Below are 17,365 nucleotides of genomic sequence, written 5' to 3'. Positions count from 1 at the left end.
GAGTGAACTGGGATAGACAAAATTCAAAACATTCGATAATAAAACATGTTCTGTTTGTGCATAACTAGAAGTGTTGCATAAACTGCAAATATATAAACAGCACCTAGTAAAGCTGCTTGTATCCTGCGCAATCAATGCAGCACTAGTCACATTTTATATGGAACTAAAATAAGTTTGTTTTGTTTTTCTACACCTCTCTTTCAGAAAGCTATTTTCTCACAGTTGGAAAATTTCAGAAGATTCTAACATTTTGTGTTGAGTATTTGATTCAATCTTGCTGCTCTGGCGATTCTGCCCATTTTAATTGCAATCAAAAACTAAATCAATGCATAACATTAGAACATTACAGCGCAGTACAGGCCCTTCGGCCCTCGATGTTGCGCCGACCTGGGAAACCCCTCTAAAGCCCATCTACACTATTCCCTTATCATCCATATATCTATCCAATGATCATTTGAATGCGTTTAGTGTTGGCGAGTCCACTACTGTTGCAGGCAGGGCATTCCACGCCCTTACTACTCTCTGAGTGAAGAACCTACCTCTGACATCTGTCCTATATCTATCTCCCCTCAATTTAAAGCTATGTCCCTTCGTGCTAGACATCACCATCCGAGGAAAAAGGCTCTCACTGCCCACCCTATCTAATCCTCTGATCATCTTGTATGCCTCAATTAAGTCACCTCTTAACCTTCTCTCTAACGAAAACAGCCTCAAGTCCCTCAGCCTTCCCTCATAAGATCTTCCCTCCATACCAGGCAACATCCTGGTAAATCTCCTCTGCACCCTTTCCAATGCTTCCACATCCTTCCTATAATGCGGCGACCAGAATTGCACGCAATACTCCAAATGTGGCTGCACCAGAGTTTTGTGCAGCTGCAACATGACCTCATGGCTCCGAAACTCAATCCCTCTTACCAATAAAAGCTAACACAGCGTACGCCTTCTTAACAACCCTCTCAACCTGGGTGGCAACTTTCAGGAACCTATGTACATGGACACCGAGATCTCTCTGCTCATCCACACTACCAAGAATCTTACCATTAGCCCAGTACTCTGTCTTCCTGTTATTCCTTCTAAAATGAATCACCTCACACTTTTCTGCATTAAACTCCATTTGCCACCTCTCAGCCCAGCTCTGCAGCTTATCTATGTCCCTCTGTACATAGATAAGGCATAAGGTAATTGATTAATGCGTATTATTGAACTCCAAACCTTTGTATCAGTGATTAAGATATTGAGAATATAAAAAGACAAATTTTATTTCGACCTTTTGTGATGATTTCTAAAAATGACCTGAGTCACATGCAAATTGGCATAGCATACATGAAATAAGAGAGAAGAATTCATGGCTCAAAGGCTGGAGTGGGAAAAGGGGCTTCTGGGGCACCCGCATCAGTACTGGGGTAATAAACAATAATAATAATCGCTTACTGTCACAAGTAGGCTTCAATTAAGTTACTGTGAAAAGCCCCTAGTCGCCACATTCCGGCGCCTGTTTGGGGAGGTCGGTACGGGAATTGAACCCGCACTGCTAGTCTTGTTCTGCATTACAAGCCAGCTGTTTTAGCCCACTGTGCTGAACCAAAAGTGGAGGCTATACTGTCGGGAAGGGCTACATCTCAATCCCCTGGGACCAGTGTTCTTGCGAATCGCATAACTAGGGAAGGTTTAAAACTAAATAGTGGGGCAAGGGATCAAATCTCCATAGACGTGATGTATCATAGAGTAGAGATAAGTCAAGAGGGGAAAATAGTAATGTTGGAAATGAAGGTCAGAGAAAAGGACAGAGAAAAAAGAATATTCCAAGAGTCAATTGATTGATATTTATTGCCACATGTACCGAAGTACAGTGAAAGTATTTTTCTGCGGCCAAGGGAACGTACACAGTAAGTACATTGTAGACAAAAGAAGAATAGACAGAGTGCATTGACAGTAGTGCATCAACAAATAGTGATTGGTTACAGTGCGGAACAAGGCCAAACAAAAGCAGCATAGGGCGTCGTGAGTAGTGTTCTTACAGGGAACAGATCACTCCGAGGGGGGAGTTGTTGAGGAGTAACTGTGGGGAAGAAGCTGTTGCTGACTGGAGGTGCAGGTTTTCAGACTTCTGTATCTTCTGCCTGATGGAAGGGTCTGGAAGAGGGCGATGCCTGAGTGGGAGGAGTCTCTGACAATGCTGTCTGCCTTCCTGAGGCAGCGCAAGGTGTAGACAGAACCAATGTGCGGGTGGCAATCTTGTGTGATGCGTTGGGCTCAGTTCACCACTCTGCAGTTTCTTGCGATCTTGGACCGAGCAGTTGCCATACCAGGCTGTGATGCAGCCGGATAGGGTGCTCTCTATGGCACATCTATAGAAGTTTGTGAGAGTCGATGCAGACATGCCGAGTTTCTTTAGCTTCCATAGGAAGTAGAGGCGTTGTTGAGCTTTCTTGACTGTTGCATCAACGTGAGTGGACCAGGACAGACTGTTGGTGATGGTGACCCCCAGGAACTTAAGGCTATCGACCATCTCCACTTCGGAGCCATTGATGTAGATCGGGGGGGGGAGTCGTGCTATGCTGCCGGAAGTCGATGATCAGTTCCTTAGTCTTTCCAGCATTTAGAGAGGGGTTGTTTTCACTACACCATGCAACCAAGTGATCTATCTCCCTTCTGTAGTCTGATTCGTCGTTGTTTGAGATACGACCCACCACAGTCGTATCATTTACAAATTTATAGAATAAAATGGAGTTGAATCTCGCCACACAGTCTTGTATGTACAGTAGAGGATTGAGCACACATCCTTGCGAGGCTCCGGTGTTGAGGACTATTATGGAGGAGGTGTTGTTAGGGGGGGGGGGGGGGGAAATCAAGTCCAAGGTTGCAGAGTTTGGTTATTAGTCTTGTTGGATCAAGACAAAATGTTACAAACATAACAAAAAGACAAAACTAAAGGCCCTGTATCTGAATGCGAACATTCAGAGCAAAATAAACCAATTGATGGTGCACACCGAAGTAAATAAATCTGATCACCATTATGGACATGCGGCTGCAGGAAGACAACGATTAGGTCCTGAATATCGAGGGATATGTGACATTCAAAAACAAGAGGAAGCTAGATAAAGGTGGGGCAGGGCGGGTGCTCAGGGTGGATAACTGGTTTGGGAGGAGATGAGAAATAGAAGGGGAAAGAAGTCATTGGTTGGAGTGGTCTCAGGGGTTATGGGGAGAAGGCAGGAGAATGGGGATGAAAAAATATCAGCCATAATTGAATGGCAGAGCAGACTTGATGGGCCAAGTGGCCTAATTCTGCTCCTATGTCTTATGGTCTGCTGCTGCCCCCCCCCCCCCCCCCCCCCCCCCAAAACCCCCGGACAGTAACTATAATGTAGGACAAAGTATACAAGAAAAAAATTGGGTTCTTGTGATAAAGGGGCAGCATTAATCATGGGAGATTTTAATCTACATATAAACTAGAGAAATCACATTAGCAGCAGTAGCCTGCTTTTGAGGCAGTTTGTCAGAGTAGCACAATCTGGCACCAACCATAGAACAGATTATGTTAGATTTGACATTGTGGAATGTGACCGGATTAATGCCCCCAGAGTAAAGGCACCACCAGGTAGCAGCAACCACAACATGATTTAATTTAATATCCAGTCTGAAAGGAAGACTGGGTCCAAAACTAATATTTTGAACTTAAATAAGGGCAACTGTGTGGGCATGAAAGCAGAGGTGGCTGAAGTGAACTGGGATACTGGGCTAGTGGATAGATCAACAGAGAAGCAGTGGCTGACATTTAAGGGGATACTTCAGAATAAGTATATTGCTCTGACACAGAAACTTTTAAAGGGAGGATCCACCATCGGTGATTAACAAAAGAAGTTGAGGAATGCATCAAACATGAGGAAAAAGCATGTAACAAATAATAACTTTTAACCAAAGAGACCACTGTTTTTCCTGGGCTATATTAAGGATCTATCCTTAGGTGTACAATAATAATAATCTTTATTGTCACAAGTAGGCTTACATTAACACTGCAATGAAGTTACTGTGAAAAGCCCCTAGTTGCCACACTGTGACGCCTATTCGAGTACACTGAGGGAGAATTCAGAATGTCCAATTCACCTAACAAGCACGTCTTTCGGGACTGTGGGAGGAAACCCACGCACACAGGGAGAAAATGCAGATTCCACATAGACAGCGACCCAAGCGGGAATTGAACCTGGGTCCCTGCGGCTGTGAAGCAATGGTGCTAACCAATGTGCTACCGTGTTGCCGGGGTATAAGGGGAGGCGTACAAAAAATTAAAACACAGATAGAAAGTTTCTACAGATATTTGAAAAAAGGAAGTAAAATGAGCATTGGCCCTCCAAATGAGAGTGAGAATGAGGAACAGTAGATAATAAGGAAATGCAGAGTAAAGGAACAAATATATGGCCGGTCTTCAGAGTCACAGGGGAAAAGTCAGCATGGTTGTGAAAAGGAAATAGCGTTCAACCAATTTATTGGAGATTTTTGAAGGAATCAAATACACTGTAGACAAAGGGGGAGCCAGAAGTCGTTCTGTACTTGGGTTTTCCAGAAGGCACTTGATAAGATGAACCATCAAAGGTTATTTTGGAAATTAAACTCAAGGCGTAAGGGGCAACATATTGGCATCAAAGATGATTGGCTAGTTGGCAGAAAACAGTTAAAAAATATATTATTTACAGGATGTGGGCATCGCTGGCTAGGCCAGCATTTATTTCCTATCCCTGCTTGTCCTCCAGAAGATGGTGGTGAGCTGCTTTCTTGAACCTCTGCAGTTCCCGAGGTGTAGGTACACCCACTGTGCTGTTAGGGAGAGATTCCAGGATTTTGACCCAGCGCCAGTGAAGGAGCGGCAATATTGTTCCAAGTCAGGGTGTTGAGTGACTTGGAGGGGAACCTCCAGGTGGTGGTGTTCCCAGGTGTATGCTGCTCTTGTCCTTCTAGATGATACTGGTCGTGGGTTTGGAAGGTGCTGCCTAAAGAACCTTGGTAATTTGCATCTTATGGATGGTACAATGCTGCCACTGTTCGTCGGTGGTGGAGGGATTGAATGCTGTGGAAGGTGTAGCAAAATGGGCTGCTTTGTTCTGAATGGTGTTGAGCTTCTTAAGTGTTGTTGAAGCTGCACTCATCCAGGCAAATGGAGAGTATTCCACCACACTCCTGACTTGTGCCTTGTAGATGGTGGACAGACTTTGGGGAGGTCAGGAGGTGAGTTACTCACTGTAGGATTCCTAGCCTTTGACCTGCCCTGGTAGCCACAGTATTAATATGGCTAGTCCAGTTAAGTTTCTGATCAATGGTAACCCCTCTAGGATGTTGACTGTGGGGGATTCAGCGATGGTAATGCCATTGAATATCAAGGGGTGATTTTAGATCCTCTCGTCAATGGGGATAGCCATTGTCTGGCACTTGAGACATGAAAGTAACTTGCCACTTGTCAGCCCAAGCCTGAATATTGTCCAGGTCTTGCTGCATTTGAACATGGGATTGCTTCATTATCTGAGGGGTTGTGAATGGTGTTGAACATTGTGCAGTCAGCTGCTAACATCCCCACTTCTGACCTTATGATGGAAGGGAGTTCATTGATGAAGCAGCTGAAGATGGTTGGGACTACACTACCCTGAGGAACTCCTGCAGTGATGTCCTGGAGTGGAGAGGATTGACCTCCGACCACCATAACCATCTTCCTTTGTGTCAGGTATGACTCCAACCAGCAGAGAGTTTTCCCCTGATTCCCATCAACTCCAGTTTAGCTAGGGCTCCTTGATCAAATGCTGCCTTGATGGCAAGGGCAGTCACTCTCACCTCAGGCATTCAGCTCTTTTGTCCACGTTTGAACCGAGGCTGTAATGAGGTCAGGAGCCGAGTGACCCTGATCGGAACCCAAACTGAGCATCTGTGAGCAGGTTATTGCTGAGTAAGTGCCGCTTGATAGCACTGTTGATGGCTCCGTCCATCACTTTGCTGTTGATGGAGAGCAGACTGATAAGGTGGGAACTGGCTGGGTTGGATTTCTCTTGTACAGAACACACCTGGGCAATTTTCCACATTGCTGGGGATGCCAATGTTGGGGCTGTATTGGAACAGCTTGGCTAGGGGTGCGGCAAGTTCTGGAGCACAAGTCTTCAGTATTATTGCCGAAATATTGTCAGAACCTATAGCTGTTGCAGTATCCAGTGTCTTCAGCCGTTTCTTGATATCACATGGAGTGAACTGTATTGGATGAGGATCTCGCATCTGTGATGCTGGGGACCTCCGGAGACCACGATCGATCATCCACCCAGCACTCTGGCTGATGATTGTTGCGAATACTTCAGCCTCATCTTTTGCACAGTCAGAATACTGGAGGGAGATATAGCAGTGTTTTTCAAACTTTTTTTCCGGGGACCCATTTTTACCAACCAGCAAACAATCGGGACCCACGCCAGCCAACCTTCGCGACCCACACCGCCAACCTTTGCGACCCACACCGCCAACCTTTGCGACCCATGCAGCCGACCTTCACACCTACGCCGGCTGACCTGTGCAACCCAGCATTTTCTCTTACCACGTTTGCTGCTGACAAAAATGGAGGAATTGGTTTTGGGTCCCTTTGGCCCTCGTACACACTCCTCCAATGGAACCTGTTGGGATGAAGCCTTCCGTTGTCAGAAAGTATGGAGTCTCCATCTGTCCACAGTTCTGCATTTTTTTCCTGTAAAGTTTTATCCAATAACCCCCCCCGAACTGGTGAAAAAATAAATAAAATGAATAAAATAAAATGAATAAACCCCCCCCGAACTTGTAAAAAAAAGCTGCGACCATTAAAAAAAACATAGTTTTGCGCATGCACACCGATGATATGGCACACATGCGCAGTGCGGCCGCTTTTTTTTAACGTGTTAGCGGACATTTTGAAGGCCGCTTGCAGCCGGCGTTATTAACAGCCGGCTGCTGTGGCAGTTGCGCGATCGGGAGCGCAGCGACGGACGGCTCCGCGAACCTCCCGACACCCGCCCGCGGGTCGCGCCCCCCGAGATTGACAATGCCCGAGATAGAGAACCTAGTGGACTGGAGCAGCAACAACACTATATCCCTCAATGCCAGCAAAACTAAAGAATTGGTCATTGACTTCAGGAAGCTAAGTACTGTAAGTACCCTGTCAGCATCAACGGGGCTGAGGTGGAGATGACTGACTGCTTCAAATTCCTAGGTGTGCACATCACCAAAGGTCCTGATCCACTCATGTCAACGCTACGACCAAGAAAGCACAACAGCGCCTATACTTCCTCAGGAAACTAAGGAAATTCGGCATGTAATAATAATAATTGCTTATTGTCACAAGTAGGCTTCAATGAAGTTACTGTGAAAAGCCCTTAGACGCCACATCCCGGCGCCTGTTCGGGGAGGCCAGTACGGGAATTGAACCCGCGCTGCTGGCATTGTTCTGCATTACAAGCCAGCTGTTTAGCCCACTGTGCTAAACCAGCCCCCTGTCCATACTGACTCTTACCAATTTTTAATAGGTGCACCATAGAAAGCATCCTATCTGGCTGCATCACAGCCTGGTATGGTAATTGCTCACAGCCCAGTCCATCAGGGTTGATCCCCTGGCTTGGTGGTAATGGTAAGTGGGGGATATGCCGGGCCACGAGGTTGCAGATTGTGGTTGAGTACATTTCTGCTGCTGCTGATGGTACACAGCACCTCATGGCTGCCCAGTCTTGCGATGCTACATCTGTTGAAAGTCTATTCCACTTAGTACAGGGTAGTGCCACACAACACGATGGAGGGTATACTCAATGTGAAGACAGGACTTCCTTTCCACAATGATAGTGATTACTTCTACTGATACAAGAACATAGGTGCAGAATTATGCCATTTGGCCCATCGAGTCTGGTCCGCCATTTAATCATGGCTGATATTTTTCTCATCCCCATAACCCCTGATTAATCAAGAACTTACCTGTCTCTGTCTTAAAGACACTCAGTGACTTGCCTGGGTGAAGAAATTCCTCCTCCTCAATTTTAAAGGATTGTCCCTTCAGTCGTAGGCTGTGCCCTCAGGTTCTAGTTTTTCCTTCAAGTGGAAATATCCTCTCCACGTCCACTCTATCCAAGCCTCGCAGTATCCTGTATGTTTCAATACGATTCCCCCCTCATCCTTCTAAACTCCATCGAGGACAGACCCAGAGTCCTCAACCACTTCTCATACGGCAAGCTCTTCATTCCCGGGATCATTCTTGTGAACCTCCTCTGGACCGTTTCCAAGGCCACCACATCCTTCCTTAGATACAGAGCCCAAAACTGCTCACAATACTCAAAATGGGGTCTGACTAGAGCCGTATACAGCCTCAGCAGTACACCTCTGCTCCTGTATTCTAGCCCTCTCGACATGAATGCTAACATTGCATTTGCCTTCCTAACTGCCGACTGAACCTGCACATTAACCTCAAGAGAATCTTGAACTAGGAACTCCGAAATCTCTTTGTGCTTCTGATTTCCTAAGCGTTTTCCCATTTAGAAAATAGTCTCCGCCTCCATTCTTCCTACCAAAGTACACAACCTTCCACATTGTATTCCATCTGCCACTACTTTGCCCACTCTCCTAGCCTGTCCAAGTCCTTCTGCAGCCTCCCCTGCTTCCTCAATACTATCAGTTACTCTGCACATCTTTGTATCATCTGCAAATTGACCAACAGTGCCTTCAATTCCTTCCTTCCTGTCATGGACAGATGCATCTGCAGCAGACAGGTTGGTCAGGATGAGTTCAAGTTGCTTTTGTCTCTTGTCTGCAGAAATTGGTCTTTTTTGGATTGGCAAGATGTGATATGTGGTGCCCTGCAGGGATCTGTGCTCAGTTCTCAACATTTTACAATTCATGAATTAGATAAGGGGAGTGAAGCCATGGTAGCTAAATTTGCAGACGGCATAAAGATGGGTAGGAAAGTATGTTGTGAAGACATAGGAGACGTAGATAGGTTGAATGATTGAAACAGTGGGCAAAGATCTGACAGATGGAGTCTAATGTGGGAAAGTGTAAAGTTGTTCGCTTGGGCAGGAAGATTTTTTTAAAAAGTGGCACTTAAATGGAGAACAAGTGCAGAATTCCGAGGTGCAGAGGGGTCTAGGTGTTCTAGCACGAGTCACAAAATAGTAGTACGCAGATCCGGCACATAATCAAGGCAGCGGCTAATGGAAAGCTATCCTTTATTCTGAGAGGAATTGAACATAAAAGTAAGGGCCCTATGATTCAGTTATACAGAGCATTGGTGACACCAAATACTGTGTGCAGTTTTGGTCTCCTTATTTTAGGAGGGATGTAAATGTGTTGCAGACAGTTCAAAGGTTTACTCGATCGATTCCTAGAATGAGCAGATTTTCTTATAAGGAAAGGTTTGACAGGCTGAGCTTGTTTCCACTGGATTGCATAAGAGTCAGGGCTGACTTGATCGAAGTGTAGAAGATTTTGAATGTTCTAGACAAGGTAGGACATGGAAAGGAAATTTCCTCCTGTGGGCAAGTCCAGAACTAGGGGTCACTCTTACAGGACAGGGAATTTTTTCTCTGGGGATTGTGCGACTTTGGAAGTTTGCCTCAGAAGATGGTGGCAGCAGGGTGACTGAATATTTTTAAGGCAGGGGTAGATTGATTCCTGTGCCTAACAGGAATTAGAAATCAGGGATAGAGGGGCCGCATGCGGCGTAGTGGATAGCACTGGGAATGCTACGCTGAGGACCCAGGTTCGAATCCTGGCCCTGGGTCACTGTCCATGTGGAGTTTGCACATTCTCCCCATGTCTGCGTGGGTTTCACCCCAACGACATAAAGATGTGTAGGTTAGGTGGATTGGTCACACTAAATTGCCCCTTAATTGGAAATAAATAAATAATTGGGTACTCTAAATTTTTTTTAAAATCCGGGATAGATGGCAATGTGGAACTTGAAACATAAACAGATCAGCCATGATCATATTGAAAGATGGGGCAGGCTCGAGGGGCAGAATGTCCTACTCTTGCTCTTGTTTCATATGTCCCTATTCTGCTTTTATTGAAAAAGTACAACAGAAGTTGCATTAAACCATAATTCTCAAACAACAAGGTTAGGAATCCAGTCCAAAGGTGTGCAGGTTAGGTGGATTGGGCATGCTAAATTGCCCCTAGTGACCAAAAAGGTTAGGAGGGGTTATTGGGTTATGGGGATAGGTTGGAAGTGACAGCGTAAGTGGGTCGGTGCAGACTCGATGGGCCAAATGGCCTCCTTCTTTACTGTATGTTCTATGTTCTCAATACATGGTATTGGGGACAAAAGCATCTGCTTTGAAACAGGCAGTATTTGCATACTCGGTGAAGATTAACAGCCAACATCTTGGTGAGCTGCTCCTACAAATCAGCCAACTGCTCTGGAGTACTTCACTGTTAGGACTTTGGAAAACAACAGCACATTGAGCATTCTTTGCCTCGGATGAGTTTTGCAATATCACAATAGACAAGAATTGGAGAACAACATAGGTGATGCAAAGGGTAAAGATCAAACCACCCAAATTACAACACCCATGTTTCATCGATCACTTTTCAAAAGTATGTGTCATCTTTTAAAAATCTACACAGCAATACAATTGTAATTTAAAACTTGTTTAAAAGAAACAAACTTTGCCATAAACTGCAGCTTATTTCATTCTCAACTTCACAACCACAATTAGGAAATGCAACACACTCAGAATAAATGTCAGACAGGTGGGGGCAGCTCAAACTTTCCATAAGACCATAAGACATAGGAGTGGAAGTAAGGCCATTCGGCCCATCGAGTCCACTCCGCCATTCAATCATGGCTGATGGGCATTTCAACTCCACCTACCAGCATTCTCCCCGATATAATTTATATAGCATCTTTCATGACCCCAGGGGGTGCTAAAATTCTTCACAAAGCTTATATACTGCAAGATTCCACAAAACGTAGCAACACGAATTATAAAATAATCTGCTTCTATTACACTGATGGAGGAATAAATATCAGACAAAACAAAGGGGAGAACTTCCAGCTCTTCCAATATTGCCTCGAGATCTTTTACCCGAGAAGGAAGACAGGGCCTTGGTTTTACATCCCAACTGAAAGACAGCACATCTGACAATGCGGCACTCCAATAGTACACTGGAGCCCAGCTCTAATCTCAGGAGTGGAACTTGAGCCCACAAGTTACTGACTCAAGATGCAAGGGTGCTGCCCACTGAGTCAAGGCTGACACCCAATTATCCACAAATTGAAATAACTAAATATGTAGAATTAAAGTGTACACAATACAATATTGAATGCAAGAGATCATAAAAATGAGGCATTTAGAGCCACAGTGAAGTGACCATACTGTTTGCATTGGGCAACTGATAATGATCCAGAATAGGGATCCAGAATAGATGACTAGTATTGGCAAGGTGGATTCAAAGACTGACGCTAGTTTGAAACAAAGTATTTATAGAGGCACAGAGGCTTACAGCACGGAAACAGGCCCTTTGGCCCAACTTATCCATGCCGCCCAGTTTTTACCACTAAGCTCGTCCCAATTGTCTGCATTTGGCCTATATCCTGTACCATCCTCCCCGAACCAGGCGCTGGAATGTGGCGACTAGGGGCTTTTCAGTTACTTCATTGAAGCCTACTTGTGACAATAAGCAATTATTATACCCATCTTTAACATATAACTGTCTAAATGCTTTTTAAAAGACAAAATTGTACCTGCCCATGTTTTATACCGGAAAACAAGCAGGACATGGTGGGGGTTGACCATAATGACTGAGCAACTAGCTGGTAATCAACAAAAGAAAACTTTAGCACTGACATCAAAAAGTTCTCCTCTACAAAGTGATAAATATCTAAATTAAGCTTCCATACTGAATTAGTAGAGGTAAAGACCGGGAATTGTATCAGAAATTGTTGGGATGCTGCCATGGGAGAAACTTCACAATCTTTTCGGATAGGTGAATTCAGATGAACTGGATGACTTGCCTCTTCTGCAACTATCTTGTGATGGACGTGTTCGTTCCTGTGAAGTGCCTTGCGATCTCTTACTGGAAGCATAGGTTGTTGGATTCAACAATTATAGAGGGGGTTCCTTTAAAATATACTGGAAAATAACATGATTCTTGAAAATTATTGAATTTGTAGAAATACAAGTTATAAAATGTGGGGCAGCACGGTAGCATGGTGGTTAGCGTCAATGCTTCACAGCTCCAGGGTCCCAGGTTCGGTTCCCGGCTGGGTCACTGTCTGTGCGGAGTCTGCACGTCCTCCCCCTGTGTGCGTGGGTTTCCTCCGGGTGCTCCGGTTTCCTCCCACAGTCCAAAGTTGTGCGGGTTAGGTGGATTGGCCATGCTAAATTGCCCGTAGTGTCCTAAAAAGTAAGGTTAAGGGGGGGTTGTTGGGTTACGGGTATAGGGTGGATACGTGGGTTTGAGTAGGGTGATCATTGCTCGGCACAACATCGAGGGCCGAAGGGCCTGTTCTGTGCTGTACTGTTCTATGTTCTAAAATTGGCTAAACTTTTGAATACTGTCCACGACTGTCTCAAATGTTCCGAATAACCTACTGCAATATGAGGGTTCATTCAGCGATTGAGACCAGACGTGACGTAGGGAGTTTGAACGTGGGACAAGAGTCATGGGAAAGATAATTAATTTGGAGTTATTGATTAAAGCCTAATTAACCAATCGCATGTTAAGTGACTGACACTTTCCTGAACGAATCAAGGGAGATCTCAGCTGAGAATTAGAACCAATGAAACTAAGTAATGGGCTAAACCCAGGATAAGGATTCCCTTATGAACGTGATCCGTGTGACTGGTTAGAGAGAAGAATATTAGCCGGAGGTCTTTGAAGCATTCGTGAAAATCACCTTTAAAAAGGCCTTTTGTTGAAATGACTTTTAATTTGTAAATCTGGAGTCACTATAATTTTGAAGTTTTTGCTTTCACTTTTCAGTGTCTCACCGGCATTTCAATGTACACGGAAAAGCTTTGATTTAATTTTGTGTAAATGTACCAAAACTAGTTCTTAAAGAAATAAACAGTCCTTGTATATCCATTCAACTGGACTGAGACCTTATCTATGAGCGAGAGATAAGGGGAATCTGACTGGCAAGCCTGCCCAGGAAAAAACAAAGGAAAAGATGCCAAATACCTTTCCAGAGAACCGGACATGGAAGATATCAGCAGTGACAATAGTGACGTTTCAGGGGCACCTTGGCAAATACATGAATAGGATGGGAATAGAGGGATACGGACCCCAGAAGTGTAGAAGACTTTAGTTTAGACAGGCAGCATGGTCGGCGCAGGCTTGGAGGGTCGAAGGGCCGATTCCTGTACTGTACTTTTCTTTGTTCTAAATCTGTGACCATGTAGAAATCGGGTGACTCCTTAAGTTTTCTTTACAAACCGAATGTGTCCGGAGTGATTTTTACGCTGGGAGCACTCGGTGTGATTGAAAAATTGGGAACTCTGGTGGCATGTAGGATCCAACAGAGATTTAATCAGAAGACATATTTCAGATCCATTCAACTTGACTGAGACCTTATCTATGAGCGAGCGATACGCTCATATAGGTTGTTGATAGACTTTTTGGCTCCTCACCTGAACCAGAGGGGCACCAATAAGTGTGTCTACTTCAATGCAAGGAGCATCCGGAATAAGGTAGGTGAACTTGGAGCGTGGATTGGTACTTGGGACTACGATGTTGTGGCCATTACGGAGACATGGTTAGAACAGGGTCAGGAATGGTTGTTGGATGTTCCGGGGTATAGATGTTTCAGTAAGAGTAGGGAAGGTGGTAAAAGAGGTGGAGGAGTAGCATTGTTAATCAAGGATAGTTTAACAGCTGCAGAAAGGCAGTTCAAGGGGGATCTGCCTACTGAGGCAATCTGGGCTGAAGTTAGAAATAAGAAAGGAGCGGTCACATTATTAGGACTTTTCTATAAGCCCCCAAATAGTAACAGAGATGTGGAGGAAGAAATTGCAAAACAGATTATGGATAGGTGTGGAGGTCTCAGGGTCGTTGTCATGGGTGACTTTAACTTTCCAAATATTGATTGGAACCTCTATAGGTCGAAAAGTTTGGATGGGGCAGTTTTTGTACAGTGTGTGCAGGAGGGTTTCCTGACACAATATGTGGATAGGCCGACAAGAGGGGGGGGGGCCACATTGGATTTGGTACTGGGTAATGAACCGGGCCAAGTGTTAGTTTTTTTGTGGGAGAGCACTTTGGAGATAGTGACCACAATTCGGTGTCTTTCACTATTGCAATGGAGAGGGATAGGGCCATACGGCAGGGCAAGGTTTATAATTGGGGGAGGGGTAATTGTGATGCGATTAGGCAAGAATTAGGGAGTGTAAGATGGGAACACAAACTGTCAGGGAAAGGCACAAATGAAAAGTGGAGCTTGTTCAAGGAACAAATACTGCGTGCCCTTGATAGGTATGTCCCTGTCAGGCAGGGAGGAAATGGCCGTGTGAGGGAACCATGGTTCACAAAAGAGGTTGAATGTCTTGTCAAGAGGAAAAAGGAAGAGTATGTAAGGATGAGAAAACAAGGTTCAGTTGGGTCCCTTGAGGGTTACAAGGTAGCAAGGAATGAGCTAGAAAAAAAAGGGCTTAGGAGAGTTAGGGGGGGGGGGGGGGGGGGGGGGCATGAGAAGTCCTTGGCTGGTTGGATCAAGGAAACCCTAAGGTTTTTTACTCTTATGTGAGAAATAAAAGAATGACCAGGGTGAGGGTAGGGTTGGGCAAGGACAGTAGTGGGAACTTGTGCATGGAGTCATAAGAAATAGGAGAGGCGTTGAATGAATACTTTTCTTCAGTGTTTACCAAGGAGAGGGGCCATGTTTTTGAGGATGAGAGTGTGATACAGGCGGGTAGGCTGGAGGAAGTAGATGTTCTGAGGAAGGATGTATCAGCAATTTTGAAAAACATGAGGGTCCCCTGAGCCAGATGGGATATATCCAAGGATTCTTTGGGAGGCAAGGGATGAGATTGCAGAGCCTTTGGCTTTGATCTTTGGGTCCTCACTGTCCACGGGGATAGTGCCAGGGGACTGGAGAGTGGCCAATGTTGTTCCTCTGTTCAAGAAAGGGAATGGGAATGACCCTGGTAATTATAGGCAAGTTAGTCTTACCTCGGTGGTGGTTAAGTTAATGGAAAAGGTCCCGAAGGATAGGATTTATGACCATTTGGGTAAGTCTTGCCTCACAAATTTGACTGAATTCTTTGAGGAGGTAACTAAGTGTGTAGATGAAGGTAGAGCAGTTGATGTTGTATACATGGATTTTAGTAAGGCGTTTGATAAGGTTCCCCATGGTCGGCTCATGAAGAAGTGAAAGTGAAAATCGCTTATTGTCACGAGTAGGCTTCAAATGAAGTTACTGTGAAAAGCCCCTAGTCGCCACATTCCGGCGCCTGTTCGGGGAGGCTGGTACGGGAATCGAACCGTGCTGCTGGCCTGCTTGGTCTGCTTTCAAAGCCAGCAATTTAGCTCTGTGCTAAACAGCGTAAGGAGGTGTGGGATAGAGGGAAATTTGGCCAATTGGATAAGTAACTGGCTATCACATAGAAGACAGAGGGTGGTGGTGGATGGGAAATTTTCGGACTGGAGAGCAGTTACCAGCGGTGTACCACAGGGATCAGTGCTGGGTCCTCTGCTATTTGTGATTTTTATCAATGACTTGGAGGAGGGGGCTGAAGGGTGGGTCAGTAAATGTGCTGATGACACCAAGATTGGTGGAGAGGTGGAGGGCTGTTGTAGGCTAAAAGAGACATTGATAGGATGCAGAGCTGGGCCGTAAAATGGCAGATGGAGTTTAACCCTAAGTGCGAGGTGATTCATTTTGGTAGAAAAAATTTGAATGCGGATTACAGGGTCAACGGCAGGGTTCTGAGGAATGTGGAGGAACAGAGAGATCTTGGGGTTCATGTCCACAGATCTCTGAAGGTTGCCACAAGTGGATAGAGCCGTGAAGAAGGCTTATAGCGTGTTAGTGTTTATTAACAGGGGCTTGAGTTAAAGAGCCACGGGGTTATGCTGCAACTATACATGACCCTGGTGAGACCACATTTGGAGTATTGTGTGCAGTTCTGGTCACCTCATTATAGGAAGGAAGTGGAAGCATTGGAAAGGGTGTAAAGGAGATTTACCAGGATGCTGCCTGGTTTGCAGGATAGGTCTTATGAGGAAAGGTTGAGGGAGCTAGGGCTTTTCTCTTTGAAGTGGAGGAGGTTGAGAGGTGACTTTAATAGAGGTTTATAAGATGATGAGGGGGATAGATAGAGTGGACATTCAGAGACAATTTCCTTTGGTGGATGTAGCTGTTACAATGGGGCATAACTATAAGATTCAGGGTGGGAGATATAGGAGGGATGTCCGAGGTAGGTTCTTTACTCAGAGAGTGGTTAGGGTGTGGAATGGACTGCCTGCTGTGATAGTGGAGTCGGACACTTTAGGAACTTTCAAGCGGTTATTGGATAGGCACGTGGAGCACAGCAGAATGACAGGGAGTGGGATAGCTTGATCTTGGTTTCGGACAATGCTCGGCACAACATCGAGCGCCGAAGGGCCTGGTCTGTGCTGTACTGTTCTATGTTCAATGAATGATCTTGATTGATCTCTCATGTTCATTATAAGCAAGAACAAATGCAAGCTGAGAAAATCATACACCAATACAACTTGAGCATCTATCACCATCCTCCGTTGTTGTTGGAACTCCCTACCCCACATTGTGGAAGTACTTTCACACTCGGACTACGGCAGTTCACTACCATCTTCTCAAAGGGTAACAAGGGATGGGTAACAAATGCCAGCATTGCCCACATCCTGAGAATGAAATGTTTCGAAAGTGACTTTCTGTAAAGCTATTGCAAACTTCCTCAAGTCGTTTTTCCAGAAGTGAACTACCTTTCAAAAATTACACAACCTGTATTTTAACTCACACATGATTGAGAGTGCAATGCCATTACACTGTGACAGCTGCTTCCACTATTAATATTGACATTTTACACTCTTTTTGCTAAGGTTGCATAATTTATCATTCTTTTTCATTAAAATATGTACTTTACAGATGAGAATACAAATTGACAAGTGGAATAGTTGGAATTCATTCACTCTAAGATACAGAATATTGGAGACATCAATTTACAACACATTTTCATATTTCAGAAGGTACAGCCACGTGTTTGAATTACTCAAGTTATAATTCAGGGCACCAGTTCCTCAACATTGGGTTATCACAGGACACACCTCGTGTTAACACCCGAGAAGGGTGGCACGGTGGTGCAGTGGTTAGCACTGCTGCCTCACGGCGCCAAGGACCTTGGGTTTGATTCTAGCCCCGGGTCACTGA

Source organism: Scyliorhinus canicula, chromosome 10, assembly GCF_902713615.1.
Source record: "Scyliorhinus canicula chromosome 10, sScyCan1.1, whole genome shotgun sequence".
In the NCBI taxonomy this organism is placed as follows: domain Eukaryota; kingdom Metazoa; phylum Chordata; class Chondrichthyes; order Carcharhiniformes; family Scyliorhinidae; genus Scyliorhinus; species Scyliorhinus canicula.
This window is presented reverse-complemented; position numbering follows the sequence as displayed.